The sequence below is a fragment of the Budorcas taxicolor genome, chromosome 10 (assembly GCF_023091745.1).
Source record: "Budorcas taxicolor isolate Tak-1 chromosome 10, Takin1.1, whole genome shotgun sequence".
Classification (NCBI taxonomy): Eukaryota; Metazoa; Chordata; class Mammalia; order Artiodactyla; family Bovidae; genus Budorcas; species Budorcas taxicolor.
In genome coordinates this window covers 45,184,937-45,205,398 of record NC_068919.1, presented here as the reverse complement: position 1 = coordinate 45,205,398, position 20,462 = coordinate 45,184,937, and the positions used below count along the sequence as shown (strand labels likewise).

At 41.4% G+C, this 20,462-nt stretch overlaps 1 protein-coding gene across 1 annotated transcript in view; it reads left to right on the top strand.

Annotated features, from left to right (window-relative positions):
- RAB8B (RAB8B, member RAS oncogene family) overlaps positions 1 to 20,462 on the top strand; it is a 64,343-nt gene that overhangs the window by 24,479 nt on the left and 19,402 nt on the right. The gene's annotated exons all lie outside the window — the stretch shown is intronic.

The window sequence follows — 20,462 nt, the reverse complement described above, 5'->3', positions numbered from 1 at the left end:
TAAATTATTTTTGTGTGTATGAAAAAAACTAGACTTTTTAACTCTCAGGCTTTTGTTGATGGAAGGCTTCCACTGCTAGTTTGACTTGCTGTGTTTCTGTAAGGTAATAAACCTATTTTGGGTAATAAACCTATAGGCTGTCTCCTTTTTTTTGTTGTTTTTCTGCTTTTTCTCTAAGTCCACTTAAAGAGGGAAGAATAACCATTCTAGTTGTTGGAGCAATGGCAAAAGGTCCCACACAGCAGAGATGTCTACAACATATGGTTTTGTGGTTGTTGCCAAAGTTTTAAGAAAATCATGGTTTCTGAAGGAAGTAAAACTTCCCTATATGAAATATTCAGTTTCCACTCCTCCTCCCAGCCTGGGGTGTTATATTGGTTCTCCTAATATACCTACAGAATTTTTATCTCATTTCATGTATGTTTTTAAAACTCATCTAGATTCCTAAGCCTATCTATTTAAGGTAACAGAACCTTAAATTATAGGTAACAGAACTTTTAATTCAATTCTGTTTCTCTAGAAGAGACTGTATTACTGTCTTGTCTTCATTCTAAAAAGAAAAGACATCTGTTTTATGTGTGCTGAGTACTGTGTTTTTGATCTGTTCTTTTCTCAATAATTTATTTTAGTGTTTGTGTGCCTCCCTCCCTCTCTCTCTTTTTTTCCCCTTCTTCCTTCCTCCCTCCCTCCCTCCCTTCCTTCCCTCCCTAAAGTTATCCAAATATGTAGCTTAATTTGTTAGGCATTAAGATGCATTCCAGTAGGATCGGTTTGGAAATATGTCAACCTGATTGTTTTCAGAAGTAGGAGTGATTAATCAGTGTCAATAAGTATTTATTGAGTGCCTATGATGTTCTTGGCAAACAGGAGGGATGGTTACAAAGAGAATAGCTTGTAAAAGATGAAGCTTCACTTCCCTTCATCCCTTTGAACATGTACTGAGCACCTAGTTAATCAGCTGCATACTGTGCCAGATGCTCTGCCTAAATTGAATCGGGAAGGCAAAACTTATCATATGAAGCAACAAGAATAATTAAATGCCACCACTAATGGTATTCTAAATTTGGTAGAAATTTAGGGTCGAGAGTGAGCAGAGTTGACCCAGATAACTGGAAGACAGAGGAAGTGGAGTTACTGGGCTACTTAAGTCACTGTCAGGATTCCAAGGGTCAGGATGGAGAATGTTCCAGATGGCAGGGGACTCCTGGAAAGACAGGGAATATCAGAGGGCAACATGAGGGAAGCATTTCTGAGGGTATGTACTGAGGCACTGTGAAAAGTAGGGTTAGACCGCTATGAAAAGTAGGGTTAGATATATTAGGTGAGGCCATGTATTTTAAGGTGGGTAATTGTAGAGACTCAGAAGCTAAAAAGGCACTCCACATCCTGAGGTGCTTACCATCTACTCTGGGAAAAGGTATTATAAATAACTAACCAGAAAGTCCTGTGAGTACCACGATGGAGGCTGGTACCATGGTGGAAGTAGTATAAGCAAAAACCTTGGAGTCACCGTGTCAGTGGCTACCCTTGAGCTATATTGGTACTGCTCCAGCTTAGAGCTTGGCAGCATCGCTGACTCAGTGACAGACTTCCTTTTGGAAGCCTGGCTCCTGACTTGCTAGCATATTTCACCCTTAAGTTCACCAGGTCTTCCTTTCCCAAACTGCCCCCAGTTGATTCTGAAGCTGCAAGACAGTAATAGCAAGGTATGTACTGAGGTATGTTCATTACTGAGATACTCCTGCAGGATAGTAATAGCCAGGTCTGTACATCTCCAGCTGGAGATCCTGAATGTGCTTCTCCTTCAGGGCCAGGGTGTGGTTGGGGATCTGTCCAGGGACTTGCCCTCTGCCCCAGGCTCCCACATTAATGGTGGAGATGTTTTCTTTAAAGCAACTGTTGAAAATATTCACAGTATTTTATGTTTGAGTCTCCATTTATCTGACTTTTCTGTCTGCTTATTTATTTACCTGCTTGATGTTGTTTATGGAGGTTTCAGTCAGCTTTTGCTGATACACAGCCCCCAAATCTTAGTGGTTTACAACAGTAACACACATTTAATTCTTGCAGCTAAAGGTTGATCATATCCTTGGTCAGTTTTCTGTCAAATCCATTTCTTCTGACTCTTTTCCTGCCCAGGCTCCTGGGTCAGCTGGCTTTAAACTGAGTTCAACCAGTTAGAGACATTGGAGGGAGATTGGAGGAGAAGAAAAGGGGAGAAACAACGTATTTCTCCTCCCTTTTGGCCCCAGGTGGCTTCTTCAGCAGACTGTGTCTCTGGGGCTCCAGCTCCCATTGGACAGGGGCACAGTGGTTCCACCCTTTTATCAGGTCTAGGCCTTCAGCTCCAGTAACTGTCTCCTTTTGTCTCTCTGGCTTGGGAGTGGTAATGGTTCCCTGCTGTTGCAGCAGAAAGGTTGACTTTTATCATACACTCTTTGCTGTACTTAGTTGCTTAGTCGTGTCTGACTCTTTGTGACCCCATGGACTGAGGCCGCCAGGGTCCTCTGTCTATGGGGATTCTCCAGGCAAAAATACTGGTGTGGGTTGCCATGCCCTCCTCCAGGGGATCTTCCCAACCCAGGGGTCGAACCCAGGTCTCCCGCATTGCAGGTGGGTCCTTTACTGTCTGAGCCACCAGGGAAGCCCCTCTTTGGTGCTCAGCAATTTCATGGCTTGTATAACCAATTCCCTGTATTAAATTCCTCCAGTGTAAATAAGTGGTTTCTCTTTCCTGATTAGATCTTAACTGATGCATTGTTTCAAAAAAGGAGTATTTCTTTTGTCTTTATCTTGTTGTTTTTTTCTATAGTGCAGCCCAGAATTAGATATAAACCCATTTTATTATCCCACAAAATATCTCCTAATAGAGCAATGTAATGTGAAAAGAACACTAGGTTTGGAACCTAACTGAAGTCCCAGAACAGTCTATCAGCTGGTCATATTTTAATTTTTTGTGATCATTTGTAGTTATTTCCAACATAGTTTCTTTCTCATTATAAACTTAGAATTGGAAGATGCACCTACAGTTATAAAGTTGTATAAAGCAGTCATCTCATGTTGGAAGAAATTTATGTGCATTTAAAGAGTATTCTCTCAATGGCCAGAAAATACACTTGACCACTGATGATACCCTAGGTATCCTAGATTTTTTGGTTCTTCCTAGCTTTCCTTTGGAACCAAAAGCATGTTCCCTGGGGCAGCATGAGTTATCACAATTCCTGTCCTGCAGGCTGACCCCAGATGGATTTCCATCGTAAGAGCAAAAGTTGCCTCTTGCCCCTTCTCCTTGAACACCCCTTATTTTGGGCCTTGCCTGAGGAGAGAGGTTTGCTTTGATTCAAAACAGACTTGGTGTGTTGGAGTCTTTCCAGTTTGAAAGATTCCAAGATATCAGATCTGTTTCATAATTAGTCTAGAATAAGAATTCTTTATGGAATGGCTATACCAAACATACTGAGAGGGCTCACAGAACTAACAGTATTCAGGTAGACCCAGAGTGGACCCATCCTCCTTTTGTGATCTAGAGATGACCTAGAGCTAGGTTCAGCTTTCAGTGCTCTTTCGGAAAGTGCTTCTTCCCAGATCCTTTGTAATCTGAATTCTTAGTGGATAGCCAAGTGAAGTGAGCTAGGCAGGCACAGATAAACATCCCTCCTTTGCTCTTCCTAGCCTGTTGTCTTGGACAAGTTACTCCTTTGAGCCTCAGGTTCTCTGATAGTGAAATGGGGGATAATAATGGCTATTTCTTGTGGTTATACCTGGAGCATAGTAGGTACACAGTAAATGGTACCTCCTTAATATCATTTCATCAGTAGCAGACAAAAGAGTTGAGTAAGGGGCTCAAGATACTACAGATGAGCTCCAGAGGGTATCTGAGCCTTTTAGTCTTTGCTCATATAACTTAAAAATGATAGTTTTCATTTGAATTTTTTAATTTTAAATTAATTTTTTAATTGGAGTATAACTGATTTACAATGTTTGTGTTAGTTTCTAGCAAATATTGTTTTTGATATTACCATTCTTTGTAAATGTGATGTTTGCTCATTTTGATTTTTAGCTGGTCATCACAGCTCTTAGAGTTCAGAGAAACTATCACACTTGACCAAGACTATCGCTTATATATTGGAGTGCTGGAGGGTAGAATGAGTCCTTTTTTTTTTTAAGACTGTTTTAAATCCTAAGCCAAATCGGTTTCTAAACAACAGTGAAAAATTGCTATTACCATTTTTGCCGTTTGTGATAGACAAATGCCACTTGTTTTCTCTGAGCCTTTGGGGAGATAATTATACACTTGCTTATGGAAAAGATAGAATTAAAGCAGGCAGTTTCATATCTTAGGAAATCATGTTTTCTGTTGGTTCATCATCTGCTGTTAGTTCATGCTTCTGAAGAACAAACCTTAGAGTATTATCTTTAACAAAAGATGTAAGTATGACATGGGATTTTCACATTATGAGATTTTGGGGCCTATTGGCCTGAGAGCTCCCTGAAGCCCGTAACTTTTCATCTTTGTATTCCTTAGCACATAGCATCTTGTCAGGCTCAGGACTTCGTGTCAGATGAATACTGAAATTTGTCTTTTCATTAGTAAACTTGATTTTCATTCATGTGACTTACATCTGCCTAAGCTCAGCTTCCTTGTATCTGTCGCATGTAGTTGAGCACTGTTTTAGCAGTGTCTTTTATGTAGACAAAATGAAGCAGTCTCAGTCAGTTTTCTGTTTTATAATTTGAGTCATGGATTATACTCACAGACAGGCTGAGGAGCCAGTTGCAAAGTCGGAAAGAGGGCCATGTCTGTCACTTTTCTGTGCTCAATATATCAAAATTTTCAAACATGGACTGCAGCATTGAGGCCTGCAGAGGCTTATTTGAAGTCGATTCAGTGTCCATTTTTCTGAGTGCACAACTTTTTTCTGTCACTTTCAAAAATTCATTCAAAGAACACCAGTCCAATGTGTGTGATCTCTTCTGTTCCCAGAATGGCCAGTGACATTTTTCTTCACCCTCCTTGTTCTGCTGATAGACCATTTGGGGTTAAAAATACACAGTCATTGTGTGTCACGTTTCTTAACTTCTTTGCATCACTGTTGTATGCATTTCCTGACCTAATGACTGCGCTGTCCAAACCGGGTGCACTGATACCGTGACCACCAGATGTGGAAATCCTGCTCCGGGCTTGCCCGAGAACATCACTGAAATGACAGTGTGTCTATAAAACGATCACATGCCTGGAGAGTTCTGCTTTTGTTTTTCACTTTAGTAACTGAGGGTTACAGTTAGGGTGTTGCCAGTGTACTTTTTGGATCAGTCAGAAACTGGGTAGATGAGTTTTAACATTTTAAAATGCCACCTTTTCAATTGCAGAGGTCAAATTTTCAACTTGATGATCAGGTTTGTTTTACACAGTTTTTTCTCAGCTGTTTATATGTGGCAACACTTGGGCTGGATCCACCCCTCCACACCCAAGAACCTGAAATTATCTATCCTCTGTATCCCCGAGTTTACTTTTAAAATAATCTGTATATACCTGCTGTTTGTTTTTTTCTAAACCACATTGTAATATAATATGGAACCTTAAGTAGAAAGATGAGTTAAAAATACACAAAGCAAATTACTCACCAGGGCCACTCATGCCCTTTGTGCCATGTGGGGATATCGTGAGCCTCGGCTAAGCAACTTTTCAAGTTCAGCGAGCTCCCTTTATTAAAGCTTGCACTGTTGCCCTCTTCTGTTTTACAGCTGATTGGATTAATTGAATAAGATTAATAAATTATAGTATGGCAAACTCAGAATTATCCTGTTAATTAAGGACAGGGATAGCATGGAAAAATGCCTTTCCTCCTGGGTGTGTCCTGCCGATGCCCCCAGGACGCATCATGTGAAAGCAAGCCCACATTTCTTTATCCCTTTTTTTGGTCTTCCCACACATTTTATTGCAGGTGACAGCAAATAAACTGAATCTGAGGAATTAGAAAAGGGACACATTTGTCTAGGCTGTTTTGTAGATAATGGTTGCAGTCTTCAGTTCAAGACTCTTTTCAGGAGTGTATGAAATTGGTTATTTGGTGTGCCTTTTTACACTTTTCCCCGCATAGAAACAGTATTATATTCAAGGGTAAGATTTTGTAGGAGCAGTCCGCCAAAGCTTCTTTTTTTTTTTTAAAGTATTTATTATTTGGCTGCACTGGGTCTTCATTGAGGTATGCAGGCTCCTTAGTAGTGGCATCTGGGATCTATTTTCCTGACCAGGGATTGAACCCAGGCCCCCTGCATTGGGAGTTCAGGGTCTTAGCCACTGGACCATCAGGGACGTCCCCCCAAAAAACTTCTTTAATCCAGAATTTGAAGTTTAGTTTTAGTGACTACTATTTCATCTCTAGGATTTGTAACATTTTCTTCAAAATTGCTTAATGTAAAGAAATGCGGGAATATGTGAACATTTTAAGTTCATAAATTTGAAAATCACCTCTCACAGTAATGTACTTACCCTAACATTACTGCTTTACTGTTTTACATGTTGCTTCCCATATGTACATATATTTTCTACATATTTACAAACGTAATGCCTTTTATATTTTGCTACTTTTTATCAAATTAGAACATAAATACTTTCCAAGTTTCTGTGTATTCTTGATAATGATCAAGGATTGCTTTTAATAGACTGAAAATACTCTTTCACGTGAGAAAGAAGCAAAGCTTTCAGTGACTTCTCCAGCATTGGAAATAGGGGAGGAGCTGTAGGTGGGGAGGCAGGGCTGGGGGCGGCAAGCGGGTGCCCTTTTCAAGGAAGTGTCTGTCTGTAGCTGCCTAAGAGAGAATGTAACTCTTGGGCACTCACTTCTGGTGTTCTTCTGTGGGAAATAGTGTTCTGCTCCATTCTCAAGGAGACTTGAAAATGAGCTGTTTGCATTTTATATACCTGTTGGTTGGGACAACTGCCTGATTGTGTGGTCAGTTACGTGAGACTCTTTGTGACCCTGTGGACTTTAGACCACCAGGCTCCTCTGTCCATAGAATTGTCCAGCAAGAGTACTGGAGTGGGTTGCCATTTCCTTCTCCAGGGGATCTTCCCGACCCAGGGATCGAACCCACATCTCCTCTGTCTCCTGCATTGGCATGTGGATTCTTTTACCACTGAGTCACCTGGGAAGCCCAAACGGCCTAATAATGACTTGTTTAAAGAACATATTTGTAACTTTGCAACACTTGCCTGAGAAGGACAGGTGTTAACAGACATTCTGTGATCCTTAACATACTTCTCTAGGATTTGGAAAGAGCTGCCTATTTTTGAACAAAATGGGTAGAAAGAAATTTCAGGTAAGTAATTCTCCTATCCAAGGTGGAGGACCAGTTGGAGGAAACTGTGGAGGTAGTTTCTTGCTCTAATGCCTGAGGCCTTAGTTATTGGCCATGGGGGTAGGGGACCTTGAATGGGGTTTTCCACTTTGAAGTTGGTTTTATAAAAACACGCTGATTCCCAGAAAGCTGGAAATCTACTCCCAATCCACCTTACATAACATTCTGCACACACAGCCTAAAATCTCACTACTGGGGAGTCAGATTTTAAGGCAAAGTAAGTGGGTTTCTTTTAAAATACAGATAAACCTGAAAAGATGTCTGTTAAATAGATTTTTTTTGGTCAATTTTAGAAAACTATTTTATGTGGTGCTGGGTGAATCTCCCAACCATTAAAGTATAGGATGACTTTAATTTGGCTGCACTGCATCTTAGTTGCAGCACACGGGATCTCTAGTTGCAGCATGTGGGATCTAGTTCCCTCACCAGGAATCTAACCTGGCCCCCCTGCATTGAGAGCATGGAGTCTTAGCCACCAGACCATCAGGGAAGCCTCTAGGATGGCTTAAAAATGATCTCTTGTCAGTACTGTGTAGGTCTCCTCCCCACTGGACCCCTCCAAAACACAGGGCTTTAGAAGTAGAAAGAATGATTGACTGTGAATTCGCTATAGCATATTTTTGTAACCCACTCATTTTATGCTTTGAATCTAGTTATTACTCATTCTTTGTGTATTTGAAGTTTAAAGTGGCAATTAGCCAGGGGACAGGGGAGAAAATAGAATATGACATGCTGCATCATTGGTCCGGACCACATCCATAAGTTAGAGAAGAGCTTGGATTTACCAACCAGTTGTAACATTGTTTTCTGTTTTAAAAATCAAACCAAGGAAGTAGTAGGCGACATAATCCTTTATCACCTTATAAAGTTACAAAAATGTCTCAAGTATTTAGAGGTGGTTGGCTATATATATATATGAGATGTGCATAATAGGCGGGTGGAAGTATTTACTATATACATGAAAGTTATAGGGTGTTGTCAACTTTGAACCTTTGTATCATAGGGAAGTATGTTTATAAATCAGGCCGATATAATCATCTGAAAAAGGTTTTCATTTTTGATTAGGAGAACTATATTCTGTTTGTGCCATTTGTGTGGATTTTTGTCTCATCCTTTTGCTTGCTTATACCCCATCTGTTTTTTAATCCTACTCATTAGCAATAGCTTATTATAATTATCCATCTGCCACCCTGACTGCAGAGAGCTGTTAGTGCTGCTTTATTTTACTCTTCTTTTGTGGCACCGATGTTGGTTTTGATCAAGAAAAGGCGTTTTTGCTAACTAGATTCAGAGCAGTGTGAGTTTGCAGCTATGTTTGTTTATTTTGTAATTTCTGATCACTTTCCTTTATCTAGAGAAAAGTCAGTGGGAAAAGAGGATGGGAGGGGTGAGGTGGGTACTGCAGGAGACAGTGTAAGACTTGAGATGATTCTTCTCTTCATCCTCCAGTAATCTGGTATAGACCCTTACCTGTTCCCCATTAACAGCTGGTTTGTGTTACCTGGATGAAGAAATTTTTACATTTTGTACCAATATAAGCTGAAACCTTAAGAGATTTGGAAATTTTTCTGAAAATACTCAATAATAAAATTGTAGCTGGACTTCCCTAGTAGCGCAGTGGGTAAGAATCCTCCTGCCAATCCAGGGGACACAGGTTCATTCCCTGGTCTGAGAAGATTCCACATGCCACAGAATAACTAAAGCCATGTGCCACAACTACTGAGCCTCCGCTCTGGAGCCCACAAACCACAACTATTCAGCCTGTGTGCTGCAACTACTGGAGCCCGTGGGCCCAGAGCCTTAGAGCCTGTGCTCCACAATAAGAGAAGCCTCTATAATGAGAAACCCACACCCCCACTTGCTGCAACTATTCCAGGCAAGAGTACTGGAGTGGGTTGCCATTGCCTTCTCCAATAGAAAAGCCCAGGCAGCAACAAAACCCAGTGCAGTAAAAAAAAAAAAAGAAAGATTGTAGCTAAGGTTATTTCAGCCCTAGTTGCTGACTAGTATAGTACATTATAACAATCTTTATTTTTTTTTTTTTTTGGTTTTCCTCTTTTAAGAACTCATTCTTTTCTCAAAAGGAAAATATACATTTAGTTTTTAGTTAGTTACACCATGTAATGTTGTTACTTAGTTGTTTTTTTTTTTCTTTATAGCTTTCATTTACCTCCAAATGAATGGAAAATGTGATACATGTCAAAGCTTGGAAAAATTTAAAGGATCAGTTTTGCTACATTTTTGGTGCAACATCATTGGAATGTAGTTGTAATTTTTTCCAGTGGTAATTCCAGTGATTTGGCAATATGGTTTTCCCATAGCATTAATATGTAGAATCTGAGATTTTTTATCTTCATCTTTTGAATAACCACAGTATTCCCTTCACCCTTAAATGAAGCAGACCTGACCCTGAGTTGTCAAAGTACAAAGAAATTCCCGGCTTGGGACTCTAGTGGATGCCGTTAGAAAGGTACACCATCAGAAACAGTGGATAGAGCAGAGGAGATGCAACTGTTTTCATTGGGGAGCAGTTTGGTTTGGTTTTGGGGGTGATCATTAGTTAATAATGGGAAAAAAGAACTCTTAGAGGCATTCTAAACTTTTCTAACTACAAGGAATTCTGATTCGTAGGTTTGTTGTGAAAAGAGATTTTATTGAAGGGAAAACATCTGTTCATTGAAAGCCTTTAAAATCCACATTTTGACAACTTCAAGCACATTGCTATTTCCAGATTGAGTAACACAAAACACATTTCCTTTCGAAAGTGCACAATTTGCAAAAGAGACTTGTGCATTCTTTGGCCATTCTCAAATGGTGAGTTGAATGCTGGATGATCACTGCTGGCTCCTTAATCAGATTTAAACATGCTCAGTCCTTCCTAGGTGCTTCTGCACACTTCATATGAGTTGTTTTAGCTGTGTTATTGCATCTTGTTTGCCAGTTGTTTTTCTTTCTTGACGTTTTGGCTGTTCTAGCATTAAAAAACTTAAATTTGTAATTCAGTTATATTAGAATCCCAAAGACGGTGGAGCCTGGCAGGCTGCCATCTGTGGGGTCGCACAGAGTCGGACACGACTGAAGCGACTTAGCAGCAGCAGCAGTTATCGTTTGGTATTGTGGTGATTTATTATTTTGACTTTTCATTGCCCAAAGATATTTTAAAGGTTAATTGTATCTTTATATTTTAATCTATAAAGCCCTTTGAGATTCTCAAATACAGAGATTCCTTAAAACTATTCTTAAATGTTCTGTTTTTGTATCTGTCATGCATATATTTATGGCTTAAAGAAAAATAAGTAAATTCTTCCTAATAGCTAGAATTAGTTTACGAATTTGTCATCTTTTGTTGGTGTGATTAGATTTTATGGGTTCAGCTGTCTTATGAAGATTGCCAAGAATTGGATTTAATTCAGTAACAAGTAGGAAATTCCAAAACAGTATAAAGATGTGCAGTTTTTTCAGCAGGAAATGGTGATAAGTGTCAGTGTTGATTTCCACCATAAATGAGGTTTCATTTGCCATTTCTTATTCACCAAGTAGAAGAACCAAAGAAATCTGAAAACGTCTAGTCTGCCTTCTTTTTTAGTAGATCACGTGTTCTTTCCTCTAAGGGCAAAGTATGTTCACAGACCTCTTGTTAGTCCACCTTAAAAGAAAAAAATCCCCCTTTTCCAGTGTTGGATTTAACAAAACTTACATCTTTTGCTGCCAGTGATCATTTCAAACTGTTGTCACACTGTCTTCTAAATTTACTTTTAATGTGTTTTTCCTCTTGAACTTTAGATTTTCTAATTTTCAAATAAGAAAACAGATAGTAAATTTGAGTACAAATGAATAAGACAAAAAATAGTTCTAAATATACGCAACAAAGTTGGCACTTGGTGGAAATATGGCTTTTATGAACTTATAGAATGTGCTTCTTAAAAAGAACAATACGTTTATCTCCTCTGTTTCAATCTAAGTAACATTCTTAACTTTATTTCTACCTTTACCCATTTTTTTTCTAAGTCCTTCCTTTATTTTGGAAAAAAAATATTTTAAAGCTTCAATCTATGACTCATATTTTTTCCTATTTCATTAATCTGTTCTTCTAATTAGAGCGTTAGCTAATTATGCTGAAATTAGCTGCTCTAAAATTTAATTATTCTCCATTTTATTATTCTCCATGTTTATTATTCTCCACAGAAAAAGCACAAGCAAAATATGGTTGTCAAGGTTTCAAAACTGGCAGGATCTATCTACACTGTATCTTTATCATTAATAATAAAGCTCTTGAATGAGGAAATGAATGTAACATTTCTTTAAAGTGAATTTCAATATTTGAGAAAATTTCTTTTTCTATATCTGGAATATCTCTCTGAAATGTAAATAGACAAACCACATAACTCATATTCAGATCCCCTGGAATCATAGATGTTTGTTGTTCCCAAATGTACTTTTGAAACAAAGTACATTTTTTCTCTTTAATTATAAAAGTGCAGTGTTAAACTTCTGCTTCTTAAAGTCGGTCAAAGGGGATAGATGGTCCGTGTTTTTTCTCCCTCGGTGTGCACAGCACTGGGATAAGCCCAGCATTGAAAGCATGCGTTGCTCTCATTCACTGAAAGGCTAAACATCCCAGAAATCTGTCTGTTTGTTTTTCATGGCTCTCTCGACTGCAGCCAAATTGGACTTTTAGAGGAACCTCAGTGGGAACCACATATCTAAAGCCTCAGCTGAAGGAAGGTCCCTTCTGTTTCTCAACTCCTGATTTTTCTCGGCCAGGCAACAGACTTGCCTAAGTGACCTGACGTAGAAGAGTTATGTGTGTTGTAAACTCCAGCAGCCACAGAGCAAAAATGCATCCAGTCACAGCTTAGGCCGAAGGTCAAGACAGCGCCCTGGGCCCAGAGAGTGAGTTCTGAAGGCCAGGAAAAGTCCTTTTGTACCGTTTCCCACACTCCAGCAAGGGTATCCTTTCGCCCATTCACAAGCCCAGCAACCACCCTGTTCTCTTGAAACAGAGAAGGTAGCGTTATTATATCTGTTGGCTGACTAATTTGACTTCAGTGAAAGAGAATTTTGTCAATCTGTCTTCTCTCCACGTTAAGTCGTATCTAACTCGCAGAATGAAAGGAGGCCCAAGACTGCTCATTCCGAGCTTCCTTTCCCTCTGAGGCTGTTAACTGTGGACTTGAGCCAAGGTCAGAGCGTCCATCCCTTTCTTTTGCTGGTCACGCCCTCCCTCAGCTGCCTCCAAGTCCACCACTGGTTTCTGAGAACTGTCTGCTTCATAAGCAGTGCCTTAGGCAAGTCCTTGGTCCATATCCCTGAGTAAAGCCTCACTGTAGCTTCTGCCAGCTTTTGCCCCTGTGGGTCACCCTGAACAATGAAAACATCTTAGGTGCACTCCACCTTCTCCTTAGAGGTGCAGGGCAGAACCACCCCCCACTCACCTCCCCTCTCCCAGGCGAAGCCTCTTCCTGGTCCCGTTAGAGATGGCAAATCAGGGCCCCTTTGTTCCTCTCCCACAGTGCCTCTCCCAGCAGTGGCCACTCGTGTGCTCCTCCCTTGTCCTTGGCCCAGATGGAAGCTCCTTCTCCTCCAGGCAGGGAGGAAGTGCCCTGAGCCCCCACTGGAGTCTGCGTGGGCAGCACAGCTTCCTTTTGGCTGCACTGGGGCTTTGCTGCGGCACCTGGGCTCTTTGTTGCACTGCGAGGGCTTCTCTGGTTGTGGCTCTGGGGCTTAGTTGCTCCGAGGCTTGTGGTATCTTAGTTCCCTGACCAGGAATTGAACCTGGGTCACCTGCATTGGAAGGTTCTTAACCAGGGACCGCTAGGGAAATCCCTCCCCGCTCACTTTCTGAACTTGATCCAGTCTTGCTGTCACTCCATAACTCGTCACCAAGGGCTTAGTCATCTGATGCGAAGAACTGACTCCTTAGACAAGATCCTGATGCTGGGAAAGATTGAAGGCCGGAGGAGAACGGGACAATAGAGGATGCGATGGTTGGATGGCATCGCTGACTTGATGGACATGAGTTTGTGCAAGCTCTGGGAGTTGGTGATGGACAGGGAAGCCTGGTGTGCTGCAGTCCATGGGGTTGCAGAGAGTCGGACACGACTGAGTGACTGAACTGAAAGGCTTACTCTGTTGAACTGAGCACCAAGTCCCTCTTTGTATAGAACACGTTGGGGAAGGGGTGGTGCCAGCTTTTCCCAGGATTAAATCTTCTCAGGTGCCTTTCATCTCTAAAATTTGGTTTGATTTTTCTCCTTTCATGAATGAATGTATGCCTCCCTATGTCATTACCCCAGTAACTAATCGTTGCTTATAAAAGAAATATGAACAATTTTAGGCACACAAAAGTATACCTAATATAAAACAGCTCCCCATCCATGTACTGCCACTCATGTTTAGAAATTTTGAGTTGAAGTAGAGTTGAAGTCCCCAGGAACCCCTCCCTGGTCTTCTGCTTCTCTCCAGAGAGAGCAAACAGCCATCCGGATTCTGTTGATAATCCTTCTTGTGCATTTTTAAAATGCTTGAATTACACGTGGATAGATGTATTGATATAAATGATACCTTCTGTTGTTTTGGATATTACTGAAATCTTACAGAAGTGGTTGGATTGTGTGTGCGTGTTTGTGGTTGCTCTGTTCACTTGACTTTGTTTTGAGCTTCACTCATGTGGCTCTTGTTCACTGTTCCCTAGTATTTCCTTGTGTTCCAGGGTATTCTTGGCCTTGTATACCAGGGCATTTCCACTGTTGCTAGTACTTTGCTATGATCCTTAGAGAGGAGGCCTCTTCAGGGAGACATGGAATTCTTGTACACACCTCTTTAGGAAGTCGTGATCTTTATTTATTTGTTTAAGTCCTGATCTTTAAATGTCAGAATTCGATTTTAAGCCTGTTCTGAATTGGCTCTTGTGAACTGCCAGTAAGTTGCCGCATCTCCTGGGCTGCAGGCTTCCTCGGCACAGAGGGAGAACTGGACTAAACCACCACAAGCTACTGCCCAGGCCTTGAATTCTCTGATTCCTTTCCTTCTTCCCTCCAGGCCTGCTTGTGTTGCGTCATATGTATCAGCGATGAGCAACTGTTTATCATGAGAATCAGTTCAGAAGAGATGAAAACCTATTAGTGTGAGTGTGTATGCATGTATTTAAATTCAGAATCAAAAATGGTTTTGAGTCCCTTCTAATGTTTTCTTACAGTGTTTCTTACAATTTAGATTTCCTGTTTTATTGACTAGATGAATATTAATGAGAAAACTGGCACTTCTTTAAAGTCATCAAAAAATTAATGTCAGGGCATGTTCAAGCAAGGATGGAGTCTTCTCTTGAGCATTGATGTTGGCTGTGCTGCCGGCCGGGTAGGCTGCGTGCAGGCTGGTGGCTCATGGATTGCTCATGAGGTGGGATGACTCAGTATTGTCATTTTGAACATGATTTATTATATGCTGCCAAAAAATGATGCTTTCTAAAAGGCTATTGAAATACAGAGGGCTTTTTGACCCTAAATGTCATCTCTCCAGAAGCTATGTTTTTTGAGATTATGTAGTTCCTTTAAAAGGAAAAAAAAAGTTGCTCTCTTACTGCCAAGACGAGTCTTGGTTCTTGCTGCTGGCAGTAATGACCACCACCTCCTCTGCAGTCTCTGCTCCTCTGGGGCCAGAGCATAAGCCAGGTCTTTGGAGCTATGGACTCGGGGACTCTCCTAGCAGTGAAGATCATGGTTTAGCCCAGAGAGGTTGTGGCAGCTACTTGGGCTGCTTGTTGTCCTTATTTTCCTTCATGTTTTCTTTCTTGTTCGTGGCTGAACAGTAGGAGAAATTATCTTCAGAGGAGTACTATAGTTATCATGAAATTTAATAGCATTCGCACCAGGGTAGTAGTGATAGCTGTTAGGATTTATCTGTTTCATGTAGCTATGAATATTAAATTTTATTAAATAAACTTGCATTATTCTAACAGATATTATGGCTGATCCAACAGCTTTCCCTTCTCTCCTATTTTTAGCAGCCCTGGAGATCAGGGGCAGTGACCCAGCTCCAGGGATGGGCCTGGATTCATCTAAATTTAGGGCTGGGTTTAGATTAATCCAATCTTGGTTTGCCCATGATTGGATAATAACTGCCCATGGCAGTGATTAGTTCAGGAGCTTAGCCTTAAAGCTCAGGCCCCCAGAACAGGCCATCCCCATGGTTATAAATCCAGAAATGAGCCATGAAAGGAAGGTCGCTGGAGGCTGTGGGGAAACATTTCTCACTTTTAAAAGAGAGGCACAGGAAGATCACCGCTTTTCTTTCCAGTTTTGCTGTTGTAGTCAGGAACTGCTGTCGGTCAAAGGATGAAATTGATTCTCCCAAGAGGACAGAGCCAGAGGAGGTGCAGAGAAATGAACTGGAACTACTGGACTGAGCCGTCCCTGAACCCCCACTCACCACTGGACTTATCATATGAGTCAACAAATTACCTGAAGCCAGTCTGACTTGGCGTTTCTGTTATTTGCAACAGAAAGCATCCTCACTGATATAAATATATTATTATTCTTATGACTGGCTGTTCTTTTAATCCTGGAGTAGCCTCAGGAAGTTGCCTTTCCTTTAAAGCCACTGTTAATACACTATATATTCTACTGATACTGTCAAAGCTAATGGTAATGTAGAGATCTTCATTTTCTTAGTGTCATAATTTCTTAGCATCCTTATTATTGTCACTAGAGTATGCTAACAAAACTTTAAACTTCTGAGGTTTTCTTAGCTCTCTCCACACTTAGAACCTTTACTTAGTTGTGTGTGTATGGGCGCTACGTCGCTTCAGTCACATCTGACTCTTTGCAACGCTATGGACTATAGCCCACCAGGCTCCTCTGTCCATGGGATTCTCCAGCCAGGAGTACCAGAGTGGGTTTCCATGCCCTCCTCCAGGGGATCTTCCTGACCCAGGGATCAAGCCTGTGTCTCTTAATGGCTCCTGCACTGACAGGCAGATTCTTCACCACTGATGCCCCCGGGAAGCCCTACCTAATTATGTAGAGGTGTTTAACTTCTCATTTAGTACCTATGGTCTACATGTTTCTGTAGAGGGTGGAGCCCTTACTTGATGTGAGAACAATTCAGAGTAGTTTATTAAACCCAGTAACACAGTGCTGAGCTGCTGTGTAAAGGCCAGGCCTGGAGGTAGGGATGGTCATGGGCTGAGTGGAGACCAGAGGCGGGAAGGAGGGGCAGGAACCCAGGGTAGAGTGGCATCTTCAGAGAAGGCTGCCAAGCACGGTGGCCATGCACGTGCCGAGGGGAGAAGGTGCGGGGCCCAGTGAGAGGAATAGAGGTTGAAGTTGGAGAGAGGCTGTGAGTGTGGCGGTGCTTCCGGTGGGAAAGGCTGGATTGCCAGGCCGAGGAAGTTGGATCCCTGGCTTCTTGAATAGGGAGGTGACATTTCCACAGGGCTTGTTGAAAGCTCTTCTCACAGTGGCATGCAGGGGAATTAGACCAGGGAGAAATGTTGGCATGGTGCCCTGGGAAGCTATTACCATAATCCATGAAGGAGGTGACAAGAGCTGCCAGATAATAACATCTGAGTGTGGAATATCTTACATCTGTGTGAAATTTCAGTTCCTACAGCATTATCAAACATATTATCTAGTTTCTCTAATGAGATCCTCTCTGCCATTTTTTATGGATGGGAACCTGGAGGTTCAGAGCAGGTAAGCAACCTCCTAGAAATTGTTGATGACAGAACCCTACGTACAATCTAGGTCTTTTGACTTCCAGGGCCAGTACTTTTCAATTGTAATACACATCGGTATTTCGCATTTCTATGAAGTTCAAGTTGTGATAATTTAATTGTGCTCTAAAGCAGAGGTCCCCAAGCTCCAAGATGTAATGCCTGATCTGAGGAATAAAGAGCATGATAAATGTAATGCACTTGAATCATCTCAAAACCATCCCCCACCCGCCTGGCCCCATTCTGTGGAAAAATTGTCTTTCGTGAAATTGGTCCCTGGTGCCAAAAAGATTGGGGACCACTACTCTCACACTGTTTGTCTGCCAACTGGCTCCTGACAGCAGCATCAGCCAAAGCTAAATACCAGTTCACAACTCTTATAAAACATGAAAAGTTCTGAAAAGTAAACAGTTGGTTAAGTGTCACAGACAATAGTAGAACCTCCTCAAATAACAGAAAGGTAATCCTTCTAACAAATACAGGAAACAAAAGGCTAGGTCAGTAGAAAGCTTTCTTAATGTTTCACATGAATGGAGAGTAACTGAGATTTAAGGGAGCCTCAGAATGGTTTTGTTAAATGAAGGTAGAAAAGTTGCCCATGACTTCCAACTACAGGTAACAACAGCCTTGAAAGTAAAGGAGTTACAGCTTAATAAAATAGAATAAAGAAAAGTATTCACATTTTGATAGACATCATCCTTTATTTTTTAAAATGTGAACAAACCATTTAAGATGGAATGTTGGATGACTTTAGTCTTCCAGTTAAGTAGGTTGTTTTCCGGAGTTACAGTAGGTATTTTGAAAGTCAGGAATTTTTCTTCTTTTTTACTGTGATTAAAAAAAAACACATAAAATATAGTTAACCAACTTAACCCTTTTTCTCAGTGAGGGGTTCAGCAGTATTGTCTATTCACATTGTTGTGAAACAGATCTTTTTCATCTTGCAAATCTGAAACTTGATGCCCATGAAACAACTCTCCTTTCCCCCTGTTCCCTTCAGCCTTTTATAACCACCATTCTATTTTTTGTTTCTATAAATTTGAGAAATTATGAATTTTTAAAAAATGTTAGAAACATTTGTTGATTGCCTACCAGGTGTTGGGCATTGTTCTTGATGCAAGGACCAAAAAGAGATGAAGGCTGGAGAGAATCCCTAGAGGGTCTTTGTTACACTGGGTTTGGAGAGATATAAAAAGATAAATCACAAAAATCAGTGTGTGTTAAGTCTTAAATGAATGATAATCACAGTGAATTCTGTGTGATGCTAACAAGAACGTGCTGTGTTGCTCAGTTTTACTTCAGCGACTGCAGACCCTGCAGTACTGAGGTAACTTAGAGGAGGAATGTGGGTCAGATAACCTGGGCATGTTGGGTATGAGAGTGTATTTGTTAATATTACCTGGTTATTAGTGAGGGGACAGAATGAGAAGCTGTTCTGCTAGATTAGCTTGGGTGTGATTGCCACCTATTTCAAGATTCGCAAGCATACCTAGAAAAGTTCCCTGGGGGAAAGCTGCCACATAGAGAAGAATGGGCAAATCCACTTGGTTTATGCCTTTGCCTTATGTGAAGCTGGAGCTGGCAAGCAGCCTTTTTGGGTGTTCTCAGTGCTAATATGCAGAAGTAATGTAGTATGTAGCCCTTGAAGACTTTACCTCTAAATAGCTGCATTTGATGTTTAAGTCACTTTAGAGCAGCAGTCCCCAGCCTTTTTGGTATCAGGGACCAGTTCTCTGGGAGAATTTTTCCACAGACCAGGGGTTGGGGAGATGGTTTCTGGATGATTCACGTGCATTTACATTTATTGTGCACTTTCTTTCTAATCTAATGCTGCCACTGATCTGACAGGAGGTACTGGTCTATGGCCTGGAGGTTGGGGACCCCTGCTTTCAGAGAATGCAGAGTTGACATGTTTTCATGAAATGTCTTGGAAACCGCTTTAAGGGATTCTGTAGAGAATGTAACGGATTCCCTGGTAGCTCACCTGGGAAAGAATCTGCCTGTAATGCAGGAGACCTCAGTTCGATTCCTGGGTTGGGAAGATCCCCTGGAGAAGGGATAGGCTACCCACTCCAGTAGTCATGGGCTTCCCTGGGGGCTCAGTTGGTAAAGAAACCTCCTGCAGTGTGGGAGACCTGGGTTCCATCCCTGGGTTGGGAAGATGCCCTGGAGGAAGACATGGCAACCCACTCCAGTATTCTTGTCTGGAGAAGACCCATGGACAGAGGAGCCTGGCGAGCTGCAGTCCATGGGGTTGCAGAGTCAGACAGGACTAAGCAACCAAGCACAGCACAGCATAGAGAATGTGAAGGAGTAGAAACGTCTGAAACAAAAGCTGAGTGGCCAGATGATGGGGATTTAGTAAATTGCAACTGAGCTGTGTTCACTCACTGGTCCCTTCAGAAAGAGCAGCAGCCTGTTTGCGATAAATCATAGGGGATGCTGATATTTGTCAGGGACTTTGTGGTTCTTTGTATTTGAAATTGCTGAGTAGATTTTGAGCTACTGTAGTGAAGGGATAGGGATTCTCTAATAGTTCAGTTGGTAAGAATCTGCCTGCAATGCAGAAGACCCCAGTTCAATCCCTAGGTCAGGAAAATCTGCTGGAGAAGGAAGGGCTAGGCTACCCACTCCAGTATTCCTGGGCTTCCCTTGTGACTCAGCTGGTAAAGAATCCACCTGCAATGTGGGAGACCTGGGTTTGATCACTGGGTTGGGGAAGGGAAAGGCTACCCACTCTGGTATTCTGGCCTGGGGAATTCCATGGACTGTATAGTCCGTGGGGTCACAAAGAGTTGGACACAGCTGAGCAACTTTCACTTTCACTGGGGGGGATGAATAGGTGAGGGAAGAGTAAAGTGTTTGAATGCTGGAATGGCAAATGACTGTCACAATGCTACCTGTGAGGCCTGTTGATACCTTATTAACCTTGGCTTCCAGGTTAAAATCACCTGGGGAATATTTAAAATTAGCAGTGTGGGGACTTCCCTAGTGGTCCAGTGGAGAAGACTGCTCTCCCAATGCCGGGGGTCCAGGTTCGATTCTTGGTCAGGGAACTAGATCCAACGTTGCATACCACAACTAAGATCCAGCACAGCCAAAATAAATACATATTAAAAATAAACATGGGTGTACCTGTGGCTGATTCTTGTTGATGTATGACAGAAAACCACAAAATTCTGTAAAGCAATTGTCCTGCAGTTAAAAAATTAAAAATAAAATAAAAAATACTAGTGTGCAGATCCCACCCTTGAACAGTTAAGTCAGAATCTCAAAATTTGGGGAAAAGAGCAGGTCTAACCATTATTTTTATTAAGTTCTTCAGGTAATTCTAAAGTGCGGCCAGGTCTAAAAGCCCCTTTAGCGATTTACATTTATTAATGTGTAT